This window comes from Lycorma delicatula, chromosome 4 (genome assembly GCF_047948215.1).
Source record: "Lycorma delicatula isolate Av1 chromosome 4, ASM4794821v1, whole genome shotgun sequence".
Taxonomy (NCBI): Eukaryota; Metazoa; Arthropoda; class Insecta; order Hemiptera; family Fulgoridae; genus Lycorma; species Lycorma delicatula.
In genome coordinates this window covers 32,586,275-32,606,732 of record NC_134458.1, presented here as the reverse complement: position 1 = coordinate 32,606,732, position 20,458 = coordinate 32,586,275, and the positions used below count along the sequence as shown (strand labels likewise).

Genomic DNA, 20,458 nt, shown 5'->3' with positions numbered 1-20,458 from the left:
AGAGAAGAAAACATTTCAGATAATCGGCTTGTCGCATTAATTCATCCGTTGCATAAAAAAGGCTCAAAAACTGATGTCAATAAATATTGAGGAATCTCACTATTACATGTCACGTAAAAAATATTTTCTAAACTACTTCTTAACAGATTTGAACCACAGATCGACTCAAAGCTTGGCGAATATCAAGGTATATTCAGAAGAAATAGATCTTGTACAGGCCAAAAAACATTTTTATTTCATTCATTGACTTTCAACAGGTTTACGATTCAATAGGTAGCGATACCATAATTGACACGTGAAGTCAGCGAACCGTTCCAAATAAAAATAAGGCTAAGAAAAGGAGATGATCTTTCACCGATGCTTTTCAAATTGGTTTTAAATAAAGTCATGAAAATCTTCTGGGAAAATAATGACACGAGTACAAAAATAGAAAAAGAATCAGAACGTCAAGATGGAATGTTCAGCTTTTGCTGACGACTTAGCACTCTTTGCAGAATCAAAACAAGAAGAAATCGACCAAAAGAATGAAGAAAGTCTAAAACAAAAAGAAAGAAACTACACTAGGTGATATTTGCGTGGTCCTTGAAGGCCTATCCGCAGAGAAAAAAATACAAAATGTAACAAATAATTCGCAACTGAAGTTAAAAATCTACAAACCACCTAAGTTCAAGAGCAGTTAATATTTATTTACAGACCATGATCTAAATTTCTATTAAATGAAAATAAATATGCTGACTTTCTTCAACTAAAACGTAGATTAAATTAAGATAATTACGAAGTTTGTTAAGCATTTTTGAGAACTGATCGGTTAGGTCAAGCTGTGTTAATATACGGTTTCCCCTTGAACGCCGAATAGAGTTAACGATTATTAAAATCATGTACTGGTAATATCCTCTCGTAAGCTAGCTTCAGAAACGGGGCAATCGGCAGTAAAAATCGCCACCAAATTCAAACAGCTTAAGCCCAACAAAACTGGTGGAAATGGTGTTAGGCAAATAACATTTTTTATTAATTAAATTAACTGGCTAAGGAACAAAGTATTTTTTAATGACATGCAAAGCCCATTGTGCTATCATCCATACTGTCTCAGAACATTCTTTAAAAATTAAGCGAGCGGTACTTTGCTACACATACGAACGAAAGGATTCACACAAAGAATTAAAAATCTGTCTACACAGATTTTTTTAACTTTTATCGCAATTTTTTACATATTCCCAATTTCTATTAATATCTGAATTATGAATCTTGTTATAGACCGATATAATAAGAAAATAAAACCGAGCTGTAGTGTAAAAAACGCGCGATAAGGAAAATACCATTTTTCCTTCTCGGGCGTATTTTCCGAGTTCCCATCCTGCTCACAACAGGCCTGTCTGAGCAGCAGGCCTGGCCGGCCCGCCGAGGGAGCTGCTGAAAAGTGATATAATTTCAGCGACCGCCACCAGGATTCTGTTTCAGTGATGTTTTATCTTTAAATTTTTTTGATTTTAACGTTATCTTTTCGTCATATACAAAGCGGAAACAAAAGCCTGCCATGTCGTTATGTGCCTTTTATTACGTTAGCCCGATATTTCCATTCGCATATGTTTTCTGTTCATATGGAAATAAGGATTAATAGCAAAACTCACATTAACGAAACCTGCAGAACACGCTTATTTTAATCTGACAGCGATTTAAACGATTGAAATATTAGCGATGATCTACTCCTTCGCTTGAAACATTTAACCGGCGGGCCGCCTCCTCTTGATGAAAAATAAAATTTGGATTTTAACGGGGCAGGATTCACTTTAAAAAAGTAACAAATATCAAACCTGTTCCCTTTCGCTGTTTTATTTTTCAATTTAAAACGTTCAGAATCCATTTTACAAAATCGTAAATAAATAAACTTAAAAAATTAAGAGAAAGTAATAAGAGAATCGGAAAAGAAAATTGAAGAAATCGGAATAGACCGCCGAATAAAATCGGGTCCAAAGTATAAAGGAAATGGAATTAACTGCCTTTCCTTTGCCGTCGATATTGTACTTTTCTCGAAGATTCTCAAAAAGACAGCCGAACAATTATACCGTCTAAAAGAAATCACTAAGAAGAATCTTTCAAGAACCTTTTTTGAAGGATCCTTTTTGAAGAACCTTCAAAAATGCAGAAATCATAACCGACATTAAAGATTACTCCAAGCTCCTAAATACAAAATATGGACGATCAACAAGTCGATAGATATCTGGGAGAAATAATCCGGATTAACGGTTTAGATAAAAAAGCTAATGAAATAAGAGCGAAAAAATGGAATCGACATTTAGCTAACAAAAGATATTTACAAGAAAAGAACATCTCAATAAAAGTCAAACTCAGGCGTTAAAATACGGTAATCAAACCAGAAGGCCTTTATGGATCAGAATCCATCGAAGTTTTAAATCGAATGAAATAAATGTAATAGAATAAAAGAAAGAGAATTCTTAAAGCCATAGCAGCGATAAAAATAGATGAATATGAATACAGATTCATAAGAAATAAAAATCTTTAAAAATACAATGAAACTGATAAATTGAGATTCCATTGGAAAAAGAAGAGAACAATTTTTCACTCGCTTTATAATAACGAATAATAACAGGCTAGCAAGAAAAATCTTCAATCGCAATCGCATTTACAAAAAAAAAAAAAGAATAGAGATCAGTGGACCTCAGTGATTCAAAAAGACCTAAAAGAAATGAAAGTATCTGAATAAATAGTACAACGTGGAACAACGTTCAGAAAACTGGTACAACATTTCAAGGGATTCCAAGAGAAGGAAAAGTCACCGACAACATCTTGTCGGAAGAAAAAAGGCAAAAGTTTAAGTTTGCTTTAACAAAAGTGTTTTTTTTTTAAACTTACAAGAGGAAGAGGTATTTTACGTAAAACTTTCAAACAATGAAAATTAAGGCAACTAGAATTTTTACTTACATTAATTTTTTTTTGAAACCTCTTCTAACGGATTTCTCCCTCTTATCTTGCAGATCCGTTTATTCTATAATTTAGTTGCTGAAGACGTAATTTAGTACAACATTCCAGAGAGAAAGAATTAAAAATACAATAGGAAGTATTTTTCGTAAAAGAAAATTACGAAATTTTCACCGAGCTTTACCTTCCGGGTAACAAATAAAAATCTGGTACCCGGTTGAATACCGGTTAGCTCGTATTTAATAAATTAATATCGAGTTAAATCGATTCTACAGAGGATCAGGGAAAAAATTCAATTTTAGAAGATAAAAAAGACAAAGTAAAACGATTCATGAAACGAGACCGCTAAAAAGAGAAAAAAGAAAGATGTGATACGCGATCATATTATACTAGAGATGTGGTGTACGATCAGTTAGTAAGATTATGAAGAATAAATAATGAAAGATATACAAATAAAGATAAGACTGCGGTATAAAAACAGATATATAAAAAAAAGAAGGCAAAAGTACTAACCGTAGGATCGTACTAGAGCAGTACTAATCGTATTTAGTTTGGGGGAACGAAGCATGGTTAAATTAAAAAAAAAAACATCACTTTCTAAATACATAGGATTTAGATTTCATAAAATCTTTTACGGATATACTGGCACCTCCTTCGTTATCGGTAAAATTTTGTATTACGAGATAACTGAATACATGTAACAGTGTAACAGAATTAACAGAGTTTAAAAAGATGAAGTTTAAAGAAAATTCGACGAGAAAATTAGTTTACAGACAGACGAATTAGAACTTTTACAAAACAGACGAGAGACTATTCTACATATTAAGGTGGATTAAGTCGAGGCGGCGTACATGCCGGCCTACGACGGTCACCCGTAACATCGCATTTTTCTTACGACTGTAATAATTTAAAAATATTTACAGCATTTATAGTTAAATAAAAAAATTATAATCTACAGTCGGTTAATTCGGTGTCAGAATGAATTACAGAGAGGGATAAAATTGAGAGAAGACCACGTTTTCTTTGCAATAATATTTACACTTCATAATAAAGAAGATAAAGAAGTGTATATAGGATGTAATAAATAAATAAATGTAGAAATCGAAAGATCAGGTAAGAACGGAAAAGAGTGGAGGAAGGCATAACGGACCGACGGAAACAAAATAATACCATTAATTAAAAGTATACTTTAGGTCAAAATAATGCAGAAAAATTATTTAAGGATTTCGTTTAAAAAGAGAAAAGGAAAGTCAATCGAAAGATGTTTAGACCGTACGACGGATTAAAATGAATGTCGAAATCGCGAACCGAGTCCGAAAAAGATTCAATAATAATTAAATAAAAGAATTTTATTAAAACACCGTATAATTAACAAAAATAAGAAATTAACTGTCAGTATCTCGACTGCAATTTTTCTTTCTTTCTGTCAATGTTTTGTCCGGTATCTATAGAGAGAGACAGCTGCCTCATACTCCCACAGAACAAGTAGAGAGAGGGAATCGTCGTTATTACTATTATTTTTATTATTATTATTATTATAAATAGGAGGGGAGACCGGTGCCTGGAGAACCTACCTGTACTTACTCCCTAGGTCATGCGCCCAGTTTGCCGCAGCTCCAGTCTCAGTCGTGTGTTAATACATCGCTTGTCTCTATCAGGTGTTAATATAATATAATAATATAGTGTCCGTTCCGCTGATAAAATAACAGTAAGTTAAACGATCGAATTATTAAATCAATTTTTTATAACATACTTTTGTAAGTAAACATATTTCTGTTTCTGCACGTAAATTCATAAATTATAAAAATTAACTTCCAACACGCTATTTAACAATGTATATATATATATATTTTTTTTTTAATTTTAACATTTAAAAACAGTTTTTATCACTTACTTTGCAACGATATGAGGTTATAAAATACTACAACAGTCACTCCAGTTTTATACATTTATTTACGTGAGAAATTTTGTGAGATTCGTTAACGTAACCGTTACTTTTTGTAAGAAAAAAAAAATGTTGATAATTATTAATTTCTAAGGGCAGCGATCGCTATTATAATTTCACAACTAATTAAGGCACCCAAAGAACTCCGTAAATACTACAAAAATAATTATATCATCAAATTTGATTTCTATTTAAAAGAATGATTTTAAATTTCTTATTTATTTACTTATATAGAACTTCTATATATATATATATATATATATATATATATATATTATATTTTCATATATAGAACTTCTTGCTGTATTATTATTTTTTTACTTTTATTAGAAAAATATGTAATATAATAATTAATATAGAAAATCCTATTCTACGATAACATTTACACATCCGTTCACGATCTTACATAAGAGCGCACTTGCGTACGCATTAAGGAAAAAAGTACTGGCATTTGTATAATCGGTATAAGCCTGTACTAGTGTAAAAAGTACATTGAACTTTCTTGAATGTAATTAAATAATTAATCTGAGTAAAAAGAACTAAAATCATTTCATTTTAAATTAGAATTTATTCTAAACTTAAAATATAATAAAACTGAACAGAAAAAATATAATAATTTTTTTTTAATAAAAAGTTACGTGAATTTCAAATTTTTAGTAATTAATTTATTACTACATTTTAACTGTAAACTAATAAGGGTTTTTATTTTTAAATAATCCGACCGCAAATATAAACAGGTATTATATATGTAATATATAACGAACACTTATTATCCTAAAGATGTAAACTTCATTTTAAATAAATACTATTAAATACTCAAAATATAGTCTGTACGTTACACATCATCTAAACTAGACTAAAAAAGAACTACCGGTATTGCTAAAAGATAAAGCTTGCCTAAAACGATAATTATTATTTAACGCATACGCAAATCCAATAAGCCTGATTCTTTTTTACTAACTCGAATAAGATATTTTACAAACGGGTATAATTATAAGGTAAGAAGAGACTTGTCCGATTCTATTTTTAAACCGAATAAAAAACCCCGAATGACGTAAAATTTAGTTTATCGAATGTATTATAATTATGTCTTATTTAACTTAAAACGATTCGGTTACGTTTAGCTACGCGGGTCGCAGTTATGATAAACGATCTACCTTCATAAATATAAAGAATAAATAAAATTAACGATAAAAAAATAATACGTGTAAATAGAAAAATCGATTTAAATTAAAGTTTGAAAAACTTGAAATTATTTATCCATTAATGGAAAAAATAATTTTGTGTAAAAACGACAATGTAGTGTAAAGACTGTATTTAAAGTGAAAGCCGATCGAATTTTAATTTATTTAGTCGTTTAATACGTAAAATATCTATAAATAATAAATTATTTTTATTAGTATTAGTTATTATATGTATAAAATCGACATAAACATACGTATTTCTGTCAGCCGACCGGGGTTTTTATACGAATCTTTCCTCAATATAAATATTTTATTTCGTTGTTAAAAAACTCAAAACTGTGTTTCTTTATAGATTTTTTATAAACTCAAAACTGACTGTCGATCGATGAAACGAAGTTAGACGATACTAAACGGTTATACATACAGCGTGATAAATTTTTGATGCGACTGGAATTAGGTTTGTTGAATGTAACACGGTTTTAGAGCTACGTCGGCCAAAAATATAAATAGTAATTACCTGTTATAAACGGTTAAAAGTTTTAACGCTGCATTTTAAATTTAAATAACTCGGTATAAACAATAAATCCTTTAATTTAATAGTTGTTTAGTTTACTTTTATATCTTGGAGAACTGAATTCGGTATACGTATAATTGTTTAATTTTTACAACTTTTAAGACAGCAGATTAAAAAAAAGTAACGAAGTATTATTACGAGTACAGCCATGTTATTACAATTTTTCGATAACGTATCACGTCTAAATTTTTATTCATTTAAAATGTTATTTAAATAATATTACTTTATTCAAAACTATATTATTAATAAAAATTTCCTCGAACGCGACTAAAAAATGTTCCTATATCGCTTAGTACACGATACTAGAAATATAGTATAAATTTTAGGTTGGGTAGATATAAATAGAGGAATGAAAATCATTTCTTTCATATACTTTCTAATAAATTTTAGATAGCCAATCTGGAATTTAAAATTTACTCGTGCAATATTTTGTTGTAAATTGTGATATAATATGGAAAATCTTATCCTGATTACATGTATAGAATTTGAGCAAAATCAGTCGAGAGCTTAAAAATTTTTAAATAAACTTGCGTTTGGGGTTTTTAAAAAATCACTTTCTCGTGTTAAGTAAATCTGACATATGCAGACTGATCGAGATTTTAAAGTAAATTTTTAGAGCGATTATAAGATATTAAAGAAGCTATAATCTAATATGAGAAAGTGAACATTACCTAATATATTCAATAATTACAACGTATTTCTCCATCAGCAAGAAACCTTTATCGTTTTTAGGTAGATTTCATAATATTGCAATGGGTACCATGATTCGACATCCGGAAAATTTCGATACATCTTCGCGTTTCACATCACCCAGATTCCAAAACCAGCGTCAGATCAAAAGTTTATATTTACATTTATATATATATATATATAAATGTATATATAAACACATAGATATACTCGTGTATATATATATATATATATATATATACACGAGTATATCAATATCTATCTATCCATCTATATATCTATCTATATATATATATATATATATATATATATATATATATCACTTTCTTGTGGACACGATAACTGCCGTAATTTTGCGCCAATCACTTTCAAATTTATACATAAAAAATAACGACCTAAAATCTCGGTCGAGTTCGTTAACGGCCAAAATCGGACTATGGTGGTGGAAGTGGGGGGCTTTTTCGAAAAAAATATAATATCTCTATAACTTTCATTTAAGTAAAATATCGAATTCGTTTAAAGGTCCTACTATTCTTTGGATAAGGGCCTAAAACTTATCTAAGTAAAAGGTTTTGATATCACCAACCACTGACCCAGGGGATGGGAAAAATAGGGTTTCAAAGACAAAAAAAATTATATGCCCCTTAATAGGCACAATATCGAATCGGTTTAAAGTGGTCCGTTAGTCCTCTAAACATTACCTAAAAATTTTATCTGAAAAAATTTTGGATATGACCAACCCTTACGGCAAGGGATGGCCAAAATATTGCTGGAATTGTAAGAAAATGGGGCTTGTCGTATGCTAAACATGTGAAACTTTTTTCACATGCAACCGTTGTCGTATCGAATAAATTTGAAATTTTTCTTAACTTTAAGGTGGAAATCTTTTTTATACCTTACTTACCACCGGTGAAATCTACCTACGCCGTCCGGCGTGCGGAAAGAGATTTTTTCCATTGTGCTTGATTAAAATCTAAACAAACAATAAACGTTAAGTTTCCACTAATTAAAAAAATAAATTTTGTAATTTAAGCAAATAATCAGAAATTTTCTTAATATTTTTTTCTTTAATTGGTTTTTATGTTATATTTTAATATTGGTGGATAGTAGCCAATAATTTATTTCGTATTGAATTTTATCATTCAGGCAAAAAAAAAAAAAAGATTGCTTAGTTTGTCTGTAATGGTAATCGACACTAGAATAAATTTTAAGATGAGAAAACTTTCATAAAATATATATATTAAATAAAGTAATCGATATTTGATTCTATATCAAAATTTTTATTTGCTTCTTATAAGATCAAAATTATTAAAATTCTTTTAATTCAAAAACATTCTACCTTAGAACGACTACAAAATGAAAATAAGATGAAAATTATCAATTTTCAATTATCAATGATCAATGATCAATTATCAATTATGTTTAATGAAGTTTGATTCAAGCTGAAGTGATTTATAGTATTTTAATTAACAGAAATGTTTTTGTAATAATTTAAAAAAAATAAAAGTAACTAAGTTTGAAAGGAATTCATTTAACGCTAGACAAAATTATTTCTCCGTATTTATAACTTTTTCATCATGTGTATAATATAGACAAATAATGTATTAATGATTTATTTAGTCCGTAAGAGAGGGCTTGTTATATCTTCCAGAGTCCATTATGAATCCGTAACCGGAGTTAAATAAAGATACTTCGATAAAAATTGTGCCAAACCGACCGCATTTATTCTAAATTTAATTTTCCGTAGTTTTTATAATGTACACAATTTTTTCAGTTAAAACAACAAGAAAAGATCCTAATTAAAATTTTTAATCGTACAAAAACTTTCAAAAGCAAAGTTTTTAAAAAACTAAAAAAATATAAAAATTCCTTAATAATAGTTATAATTAATAATCGTTTTATCATCCTAAGCGAAACCTGAAAAGCAGGACAGAACTAGTGTCTTACTTGAACAAACTTTTTATAAACAAATCGAAGTAGTTGTTTTATTGTTTACAATTTTTGTTAAAAAACATTCGATGACAAAATATGGCCAAATCAACATTTATACGGTCGTCAGATAGAGCAGTGAAGCCCTGAAACTAAAGTTTACAATTATTAAAAAATAAAATGTTATCAAGATTTACGGTTCTTGATTTTGTCATGTTAGGTATCCTTCCCTAAGATTTTGTTTTCTAAATTTAGCTTTCATCATTACTTCATAATTTACTACATAGAGTAATTTAAAAATGTATAATTTCCTGTTTAGTTTACTTAAAAAATTATTAAACGTAACTTTGAGGAAAAAATTATTCGTTAAAAACTAAAATATTTTACTGAAGGGGTGACATTTTCCAGGCCACTATTAATAATATTAATGAATATCAGAAAAATCGTTTGTTTTTTAGCATATTGAGCTCTTTAACACACACACACACACACACACACACACACACACACACACACACACACACACACACACACACACACACACACACACACACACACACACACACACACACACACACACACACACACACACACACACACACACACACACACACACACACACACACACATTGTTTAAGAACACTAAAGAATTATTCCCTGTAATTTCTTAAAACTAGAAAAGAAGTGGACTAACGTTTAGAAATAACAACGAATCCATTACACTGTAGAACAAGGTGCGTCAGTAATTCTTTTGTTTGCGGAAAGAGGTAACAATAAAACTGTATTCTCTTCAAGTAATATTGCCGAATATTTTCAATGTAGGAATTAAAATGGAACAGAAACGTTTAAAGCGGCTGTTAAAATCGATATTTTTTACCTTTTTCAACATTTTCTCTCCTGCAAGATTAATCTCGTAAGTGTACGGTAATCTTCCGAAATAAACCGACAGCTAAAAAAATTAAGTTTAATTAAATTAAATTAAGTTTTTTACATTGTAAAACAAAAAAAACTTGGAAGATGCTTTCAACGCTCAGACAGATGGGATATTTCTAATTATATATATATTACAAGATAATAATATAAATACTCTAAGAGGTTATGATACTTTAATAATACACGTATTTATGGCGACGAAAATAAATGTGAACTTATTAAAATTGTCAATTTATGTAACTTATTTTATAATTAAATTTTCTACTTATGGAAAAAAGCCTCTATAACATTACAGCAACAGCTGATGCAATCATTCTCCCAAGGTTCATCCGTCCCCTCTCTTAAAGCTAACAACTCTCGTCCAGATAGATTCCAGTTCTCATGGGAATTATTACTTCATTCTTTTATCATCAGAACGTTACGATTTGGATATCACTTATAGTGTGTATGTACTACATCGATGTATATTACAATTACCCTACTTTCCATGTCGATCGTAAAAAAAAAATCCGCGAAGTTTTATTTCTTAACTTCTTGATGTTCTGAGTATAAAAAAAAATTTTGCCGACAAAACTTTTTATGTATACGCAAATTTTTACGTGAGATATATATATATATATATATATATATATATATATATATATATGTGTGTGCGCGCGCGCGCGCGCGCGTTTGTGTGTACTGGCTTCATATATCAGGAACGGTTTACCCTAAAATCATGAAATTTCTTACTTGTACAGATAGGTAATCTATGAAATCTATATAGAGAGAGCGATTCTACTAAATTTAAAAAAAACTTGATGAAACAGGCAGATAGGTATAACGTGATGTACTCTGTTAACTCACGCGTGTTTTCAGATTATTATAAAGTAATATAGAAATATTGCTTGAAATAATCAAAATAAGAAAGTTTCACAAGAAAAACCCGCACACTTGAAAAACTGTATTTTAAAATCTTCTTCTCAACTCTCGTTAGAAAATATGATTTTATCAGAGTAGAAACACAGTTTGGAAGATATCCAGGAGGGAGATATAACTCGAAAGAGGTTTGACTAGGTGAAAATTTTATTCGTCCGTGTTCTTTAGTCAATTAAAAAAAAATTGTAAGAAATATATTAAAATAAATACATTTTAAAAAATTTAGAAATGGTAAAAATTTATCCAACTGTATTTCGTGGGAAAGGAGAAAATAAAAGATCGATCTAAACGTATACGGAACTAAAATTAACAGTAGTTAATAACTGAAATCTTGCTTATAAAAATTTTATTTCATTTACAAAAAAAATTAAATAAAAAACAACTCGTAATGGAATAATGGGAATAATGGTTACATAACTGCATTAAACACCGTTATTACATAAAATTTACGCGAGAGCACACAAATATATACATAAACATGCATAAAATTAAAAAAAAAAAAAAAAATAGTGTACGATTGCATTGCAGTTATTACTGTATCATTATTATAATAATTTTTCCAAAATAACAAATACCTAGTAAAACGCAATGTACAATTTTATTTGCGACACGAGAATGTACACGGTACCAAATTATTTTAATTTATATGATAAGAAGAGTTTAAAACCCCAGAAGTTGCCTTCACATATTTTAGAAATAGATAAAGAGAAAATACTTAAGAAATAAGTTTAATTATTTATTAGCGGAAATTTCTTAATAGTTATTTTTCCTTTTATTATAAAATGTATTATATACTATGTATTAATTATGATTTGCTTTTTTTTTGTATATTATAATTATTATTTCCCTTTTTTATTATAAAACGTATGATCCTATGTATTATCTATTTTTTATTTTTATTTTGTGTATTATGATATGTAATCTGTAATATACAAGAACGCCTTAAATTAGATGTGTGCATGTATTAAACGTTAGCTTTACGTAAAATATTTAAAAAAAATAATTTAAGCTTATAATAATTATTTTTTTACTGAAATCTGTTTAATATAATTTTATAAGTTAATATCATATTTAATTAATTTTTGTTTACTTTTGTTTCACTTTCTGACGCCTCCTTAATTAAGTATTTGATAAAATTTTAACTATTATTTAAGAATATAAGTATATTTTTCTCATTTTTTTTTGTGTTGTACGGCGAAAATAAATAGCTTTTATTCAAATTATGTTAATACGGGAACCTTCTGATAAGACTTATGTCTTAGCGGGACCCAATATTGTACAATTTTATGAAAATATATCGATAAATAAAATAAATATAAATAAATAAATAATTATTATTAGTTTGTAATTGATATCGTTAATATTACTAATCTACAATCAACTGTCTCAGCTTCATATATATTAAAATCAGATATATTTAATAGTCAGATTATTACTAATATATTTTAACAAATAAATTTAATGAATAAAAAATTTATTTTGGTCAGCAAATACGTAATACGTTGTAAAGATCGCTCAGGAATGAGTTGTGCTACTTCACGGTTAAAGAAAGGAATTATTATCGTGTGTAGTTGCTTAGACGAAACAAGGGAAACCGTGGTAAAACCTTGACAAGATTAGCGTCATAAGATACACAATCGATTATAAAAAAAAATAAATAAATAGAAACGTTAGTTAATGTCCATATTAATACTTATGGAATAATGCAGTAAATATCTGAAGATACTAAGAGAATAAAACAAGTACAAAAAATAACAATTTAGGAAGGGTTGAATCGGAGATTACTTAAGAATGGCTATTTACATGAGTTAAACGATGTAGCAGAAAGTTCAGAGTTTTATTTATTATACTTCTTAATTTAATTAATAATAAACAAAAACTACAGAAAGAGTAATATCGGTTTGTAATAAAAAAATAATATTAATTTTATTTTAAACAAATTTGCGGGAGGATTTTTTAAATTGGGCCGGTAGCTTATTAAAAATTAAGATGGGAAATTAAAAACGTTCCTATAACTTTAAAGGTTTCTTTAGGATCTTTAAAACTGTTCCTTTAAAGGTCCCGAATTCAGGATCTTTAGGAACAGGTCTTCCTATTAAAAATAATGATCTTTCTCTTATGACTAAGCATCGTGCCGTGAATAGCGAAAAGAGTTCAACTGACCAGTTCGATAAACGAAGAAATGTTTTAAGGTATAAGTGACTATTAGTAGATAAATTAAAGTTTTTTTTTTTTTTGTGGAGGTATAAATCAGTCAACCGGGTCGATGCTATTCACCGTTCCTTTGTATTCTGCGATGATCTTTTTACCACACGTGACGTATTTACTGAATCCGAACGAATAAACCGAAAGCAATTTATTTAAATAACAGAAATTAAGAACGTCAACAGATAATGTCTGAGGAACTAGGGATCAGCATATTCCTAAAGCGGAAAGACGAAAGAATTATAGATAAGGTTTAACGAAAAAACAGATGTACACTATTTTTTAGTCTTATCTTACTAAGTAAAAAAAATTTAACAACTTCTGCTAGACCTCCTGATGCGCCGGTAAAATGATAGTTTGAAAGCGTTTTTAATTGTTTAAAGAAAATAATGAAATCGATCGATCGATTCCGCAGTCGTGATACTTCGAACGACCGACAAACATATAATTAAATGCGTACACCCGATTCCTCCAGTTCAGGATATTAACGTTTTTGTATTAATATAGTTAAAAAAAAATCTTATAGAAAATTGAATAAAAATTCTTCTTTTCGAATTTAGTTTTTTTAAATTAATTAAATAATTCTTATGATTTTTTTTTAACGCTATAAAATCAAAATTCATTATGGACTTTACCGTAACGGAATGAAAAACGCCTTCTTATCGGCCTAGATAATAGCGATAAGAACTCTCCTAAGAGAAATACTAAAAAATAATTAAGGAAATTTTCTGGTAAATAGATTAAATAAAGATATTCCACTAAAATACTTGAGAATCGGTTGTTACACGTGTTTTTACCGAGATAATATTAATCTGATAGTTCAGTAAAAGGTATAAAGTAGTATCGATTAAAACCAAGTTATCGAATCCTTAATCTTTTTATTAACGTTTTCTTAGATAAAGGATCTAATTATGGAGAGCCTCTTTCCCGATTTTACATGATACTAACACGATTATGTTTTTCTTAGTAAACGCTGAAGACAGAGCTTTAATTTAATTTTTAATTGTGATAATTAAGAATTTTCTATACGTTGTGAGTGAATAAATTTAAGTTTAAATTTAAATTTTCTAAATATTAAGAAAGGTGTCTTCTTTACCGTTATTAATCTTAATTATTTTTTTCTAATTTAGCGTTATAAACTTGTTAAAACCGTGCGTGCTTAATGAAATCTAAAAATGTAATTCAAATATCTTACAGTAGCAGAATGACAGCGTCTCTGCTTTTCATCTGGAAGGTTTTGTATTTTCAAGCCGAGTTAATTATGCCTTTTTTCAATTCCTATAGAACTCATCTGACTTTACGGAAAAAAAGAAAAAGTAATTAGCTGTAAACGGGCGTCAATTTATAGTTACCGCTGCGAGTAACATTTCAAGAACAAACAGAAAAATTTAAAAGAAGGGGGAATATGAGAATAATAAAACACCGGGAATGAGAGAAAGATGGACCTTCGCGGATAAACTCGCACCTCTAATGTAAACACTGATCGTTACCACACGCAAATAAATTTAAACTTTGTAACAGCCGATAAAAAATAAATATTAGTTAATAAAAATTATTACTCCGTTTCAGTTTATTTTCAAAATAATAAAAATATATATAAACAATAAGAATACAGGGATTAAAACGACGATATCAGGTAATAAGTACAATTAAAAAAAACATATTTTTAATAATGGTGAAAATGAATTTGATATTACTAGAGAACTGAATTTTAGTTATATTTTAGTTAAACACCAAAAATGTATTTAAAAAAATCCTTCAAGGTTTAGCATTTAAATACTTTTCGATTTTGCAGACCTCTGTGGCGGAACGGTACCGTCTCACATTTCTTCTGGAAGGTCTCGGGTTCGAATCGTATCGGACATGGCTTTTTAATACGCTACAAATTTCCACTCCTTATTCCTTCGCAAAGCTTGGAAGCTATGTGATGAATTAATCGTGTATAAGAATTAAGATACTTTAAATATTTAAGTTCCTCCTTATTTATTTCCTCCTCTATGAATCATGAGACCTTGCCGTTGGTGAGAGGGCTTGAGTGCTCAGTGATACAGAGTAGCTGGACCGAAGGTGCAACCATATCGGAGAGGTATCTGTTGAGAGCCAGACTAAGGAATGATTCCTGAAAGAGGGCAGCAGCTCTTTTAGTAGTTGTTAAGGGCGTAAATCAGGACGACTTAAACGGCCATATCAACATCACTCAGTCCTTTGAGTACTGCGCAGCTGAAAGCAATGGAAAACTACAGCTGCTTTTTTCCCAAGAAAATGTAGCTTTCTGCATTTTCATATAGCAATGATGGAGGTGCCTTCCTTCGTAAAATATTCAGGAGGTAAACTAGACCCCCGTTCGGATCTCCGGGTGGGGACTACTAAGGAAGGGGTCACCAGAAAATTAAAAAATAACATTCTACGAGTCGGAGCGAGGAATTTTATAAGTCTAATAAAGGTTGGCAGGTTAGAAAATTTAAAGAGGGAACTGGATAGGACAGATGTAGATGTAGTAAGAATTAACGAGGTTCGTTGGGAAGAGGAAAACGAATTTTGGTCAGGTGATTTTAGAATAATTAACTCAGATTAAAATAATGGGCTGGCAGGAGTAGGTTTCGTAATGAACAAGAAGATAGGGAAAAGAGTAGACTATTTCAAAATGCATAGCGATAGAATCATTGTTATAAGGATAAAATCAAAACCTAAACCGACAACGATTGTTAACGTCTATATGCCTACAAACGCTCATGATGATGATGAGGTAGAGTGTGTATACGAAGAGATTGATGAAGCAATTAAACACGTAAAAGCAGATGAAAATTTAATAATAGTTGGAGATTGGAATGCAAGCATTGGAAAAGGGAAGGAAGGAAATATAGTGGGTGAATACGGGCTGGGCAATAGGAATGAAAGAGGGGACAGATTTATAGAGTTTTGCACGAAGTATAATTTAGTAATTGCCAACACCCAATTTAAAAATCATAATAGAAGAATATACACTTGGAAAAAGCCAGGCGATACTGCAAGGTATCAGATAGATTATATCATGGTTAAGCAAAGATTTGGGAATCAACTCGTTGACTGCAAAACTTGCCCTGGAGCAGATATTGATAGCGACCATAATTTGGTGATAATGAAATGTAAATTGGGGTTTAAAAACCTGAAGAAAAGGTGTGAGATAAATCGGTGGAATTTAGAGACGCTTGAGGAAGAGGAGGTAAAGAAGATTTTTGAGGAGGACATCGCAAGAGGTCTGAGTAAAAAAGATAAGGTAGAAAATGTAGAAGAAGAATAGGAGAATGTTAAAAAGGAAATTATTAAATCAGCAGAAGCGAACTTAGGCGGAACAAAGAGAACTGGTAGAAAACCTTGGGTTTCAGACGATATATTTCAGCTGATGGATGAACGTAGAAAATATAAGAATGCTAATGATGAAGAAAGTAAAAGGAACGACCGACAATTAAGAAATGCTATAAACAGGAAGTGCAAACTAGCGAAAGAAGAGTGGATTAAAGAAAAGTGTTCAGAAGTGGAAAGAGAAATGAACATTGGTAAAACAGACGGAGGATACAGGAAAGTTAAGGAAAATTTTGGGGTACATAAATTAAAATCGAATAATGTGTTAAACAAAGATGGTACACCAATATATAATACGAAAGGTAAAGTCGATAGATGGGTGGAATATATTGAAGAGTTATACGGAGGAAATGAATTAGAAAATGGTGTTATAGAGGAAGAAGAGGAAGTTTTGGAGGATGAAATGGGAGAAACAATACTGAGATCTGAATTTAAGAGAGCATTTAAATGGGAGAAAGGCTCCTGGAATAGACGGAATACCTGTAGAATTACTGCGCAGTGCAGGTGAGGAAGCGATTGATAGAATATACAAACTGGTGTGTAATATTTATGAAATAGGGAAATTTCCGTCAGACTTAAAAAAAAGTGTTATAGTCATGATACCAAAGAAAGCAGTGGCATATAAATGTGAAGAATACAGGACAATTAGTTTTACTAGTCATGGATCAAAAATCATAACTAGAATTCTGTACAGAAGAATTGAGAGGAGAGTGGAAGAAGTGTTAGGAGAAGACCAATTTGGTTTCAGGAAAAGTATAGGGACAGGGGAAGCAATTTTAGGTTTCAGATTAATAGTAGAAGGAAGATTAAAGAAAAACAAACCAACATACTTGGCATTTATAGATCTAGAAAAGGCATTCGATAACGTAGACTGGAATAAAATGTTCAACATTTAAAAAAAATTAGGGTTCAAATACAGAGATAGAAGAACAATCGCTAACATTTACAGGAACCAAACAGCAACAGTAATAATCGAAGAACATAAGAAAGAAGCCGTAATAAGAAAGGGAGTCCGACAAGGATGTTCCCTATCTCCGTTACTTTTTAATCTTTACATGGAACTAGCAGTTCATGATGTTAAAGAACAATTTAGATTCGAAGTAACAGTACAAGGTGAAAAGATAAAGATGCTACGATTTGCTGATGATATAGTAATTCTAGCCGAGAGTAAAAAGGATTTAGAAGAAACAATGAACGGCATAGATGAAGTCCTACGCAAGAACTATCGCATGGAAATAAACAAATACAAAACAAAAGTAATGAAATGTATTAGAAATAACAATGATGGACCAATGAATGTGAAAATAGGAGGAGAAAAGATTATGGAGGTAGAAGAATTTTGTTATTTTGGAAGTAGAATTACTAAAGATGGACGAAGCAGGAGCGATATAAAATGCCGAATAGCACAAGCGAAACGAGCCTTCAGTCAGAAATATAATTTGTTAACATCAAAAATTAATTTAAATGTCAGGAAAGAATTTTTGAAAGTATATGTTTGGAGTGTCGCTTTATATGGAAGTGAAGCTTGGACAATCGGAGTATCTGAGAAGAAAAGGTTAGAAGCTTTTGATATGTGGTGCTATAGGAGAATGTTAAAAATCAGATGGGTGGATAAAGTGACAAATTAAGAGGTATTGCGGCAAATAGATGAAGAAAGAAGCATTTGGAAAAATATAGTTAAAGGAAGAGACAGACTTATAGGCCACATAAGTAAGGCATCCTGGAATAGTCGCTTTAATATTGGAAGGACAGGTAGAAGGAAAAAATTGTGTAGGCAGGCCACGTTTGGAATATGTAAAACAAATTGTTAGGGATGTAGGATGTAGGGGGTATACCGAAATGAAACGACTAGCACTAGATAGGGATTCCTGGAGAGCTGCATCAAACCATTTAAATGACTGAAGACAAAAAAAATATTTAAGATTAAAAACGTGCTAGTATGAAATGTAAATTATTAAAAATGTAAAATGCAGAACGGTCAAATGATGTATTTATAATTTTATCGGTTTTATTCATAATTATATTTAAATTATAGGAATTCGCATTATTAAATGTGATTTTAAACATAAACGTATGATTACGAAGGGATTCAAAAATTAAGATTTATGAAAAGATTCCCGACAATGCAAGGTTATAATATATCAGTTCGTTATAACGGTTTTAAAATTTTTACAAAAAATAGAGTCAAACCGGTGTTTTGAGTGTACAATTGTATTTTAATTTGGAGAACTTTTTTATTATTGTATTTAAAAAAAAAAACAGTAAGGAGATTTAAAAGTGCGTGGACAAACTTTTATTTTACTGTTGAAAACTGCACGGGTAAAATAAATAAAAAAAAATAAAAGAATTAAAGTTCATAAACACTACCGAGTAGAAAATAATTCCAAGCTAAATTTAAATAAAAATAAAAATCTACTTAAAGATCAAGTAATGAAAAATATCAATTACAAAGCGATTATTTTTATTTCGACTGAGAAAAAAATAAGAAAGTAAGCTACGAATGTTTAACATACATTTATTTTATCGTCACTCGACTCGATTGTATACTCGAAGAATACACTATCGTTTAAAATACAGTCGTTTTCTAGGACCGTTCATTTGTTCAGCATACGTTCACGATTTGGCTTCGGGAAATAAACGTCTACTAGCGATAAAAATATCAAATCTCATTTTGAATACGGCTCCAATTTTATTAACGCCTACTGGAAAATCTCATACGATATTTTAATCGCTTCACTTATTCGGTTTACGGATATGAGACTTTAGACATTTACTTTATTTATTTGCATAATAACAACAGGATTACGCCCACTTACAGTTACTGATGGATGCAATGAATTTTTTAGCGTGCAAAAAATGTCAAGCCTGACCGGGAACCTCTGGTGGAAGGCCGAGACGCTACCATTCCGCTACGGAGATGGGAAAACCTAAAAAAAGTTTTTTTTAATCTTTACTTTAACTCAGGACAGAAACAGAGTAACAGATAATTTTGTATATGTAGAATATTTTTTTGAGCGTTGCCAAAAGTTAGATACGAGTTTATAAAAGGTAACGTGTTCTCTTTTTTTTTATATTTGTTTAAAATAAGTTAACGAAAATCCTTAATTTATGTAAAACCATAGTAAATAAATAAGCATAATAAAAACGGAGAAATTCATCATCCGGAGAAACTTCTATTTTTTAAAATGTTAATTGATATGAAGTGTTTACTAATTGGCGGATGTGTAAAGTTTTGAAATTACCTTTCTAATAATTTACGAATGGAAATAATTATCGTAAGTAAGTAAAACATTAAAAAATATCTCTAGGTCAATTTAATATCTATTTACGGTCATATAAATACACGTGTTTGTGTGACCGCAACAATTTAATAATATATTTGTTAGGTACTTTTTTGAAAAAGTAGTTTTTTATAATTAAAATTTCTCGTCAACGCGGGTCCAGATTATCCGGATCAAATGTTGATTTCAATCGCGCGGCGACTATTTTTTTAAAGGTCGGATGAAATATTGAGCCATCAGAGATGACGTAGGGGATAACTCGTTATGAATTTTCCAGATCTTAACCGGGAATCAAACCAGGATTTTCGATGCAGCAGGAACACGCTACTCCCAGCGCTACTGAGTCGGTCAGAATATATATTATATGAACTAATCGAAACGATGCTTAGTAGCATTTAGACGTTAATATACAAAAAAGACAGCTGAAAAAGAGTACATCGGCTTAATGTACTTTATATGTATGACATTTACTAAAGTGTATGCGTTAAAAAAAGTAGGTGAATACGATATTTATTTATTT

At 30.0% G+C, this 20,458-nt stretch overlaps 1 protein-coding gene across 2 annotated transcripts in view; it reads left to right on the top strand.

The window, feature by feature from the left end:
- Nucleotides 1–4,517: 4,517 nt before the first annotated feature.
- The window catches only part of Gld (Glucose dehydrogenase), a 252,098-nt gene continuing 236,157 nt past the window's right edge, over nucleotides 4,518–20,458 (top strand). Inside the window, exon 1 of one of the 2 annotated variants that reach the window (XM_075362609.1) lies at nucleotides 4,518–4,645. The gene's annotated coding sequence lies outside the window, so the exon portion shown is untranslated. Of the gene's footprint in view, nucleotides 4,695–20,458 lie in introns of both variants that reach the window. The other variant, XM_075362610.1, reaches the window with a different exon arrangement.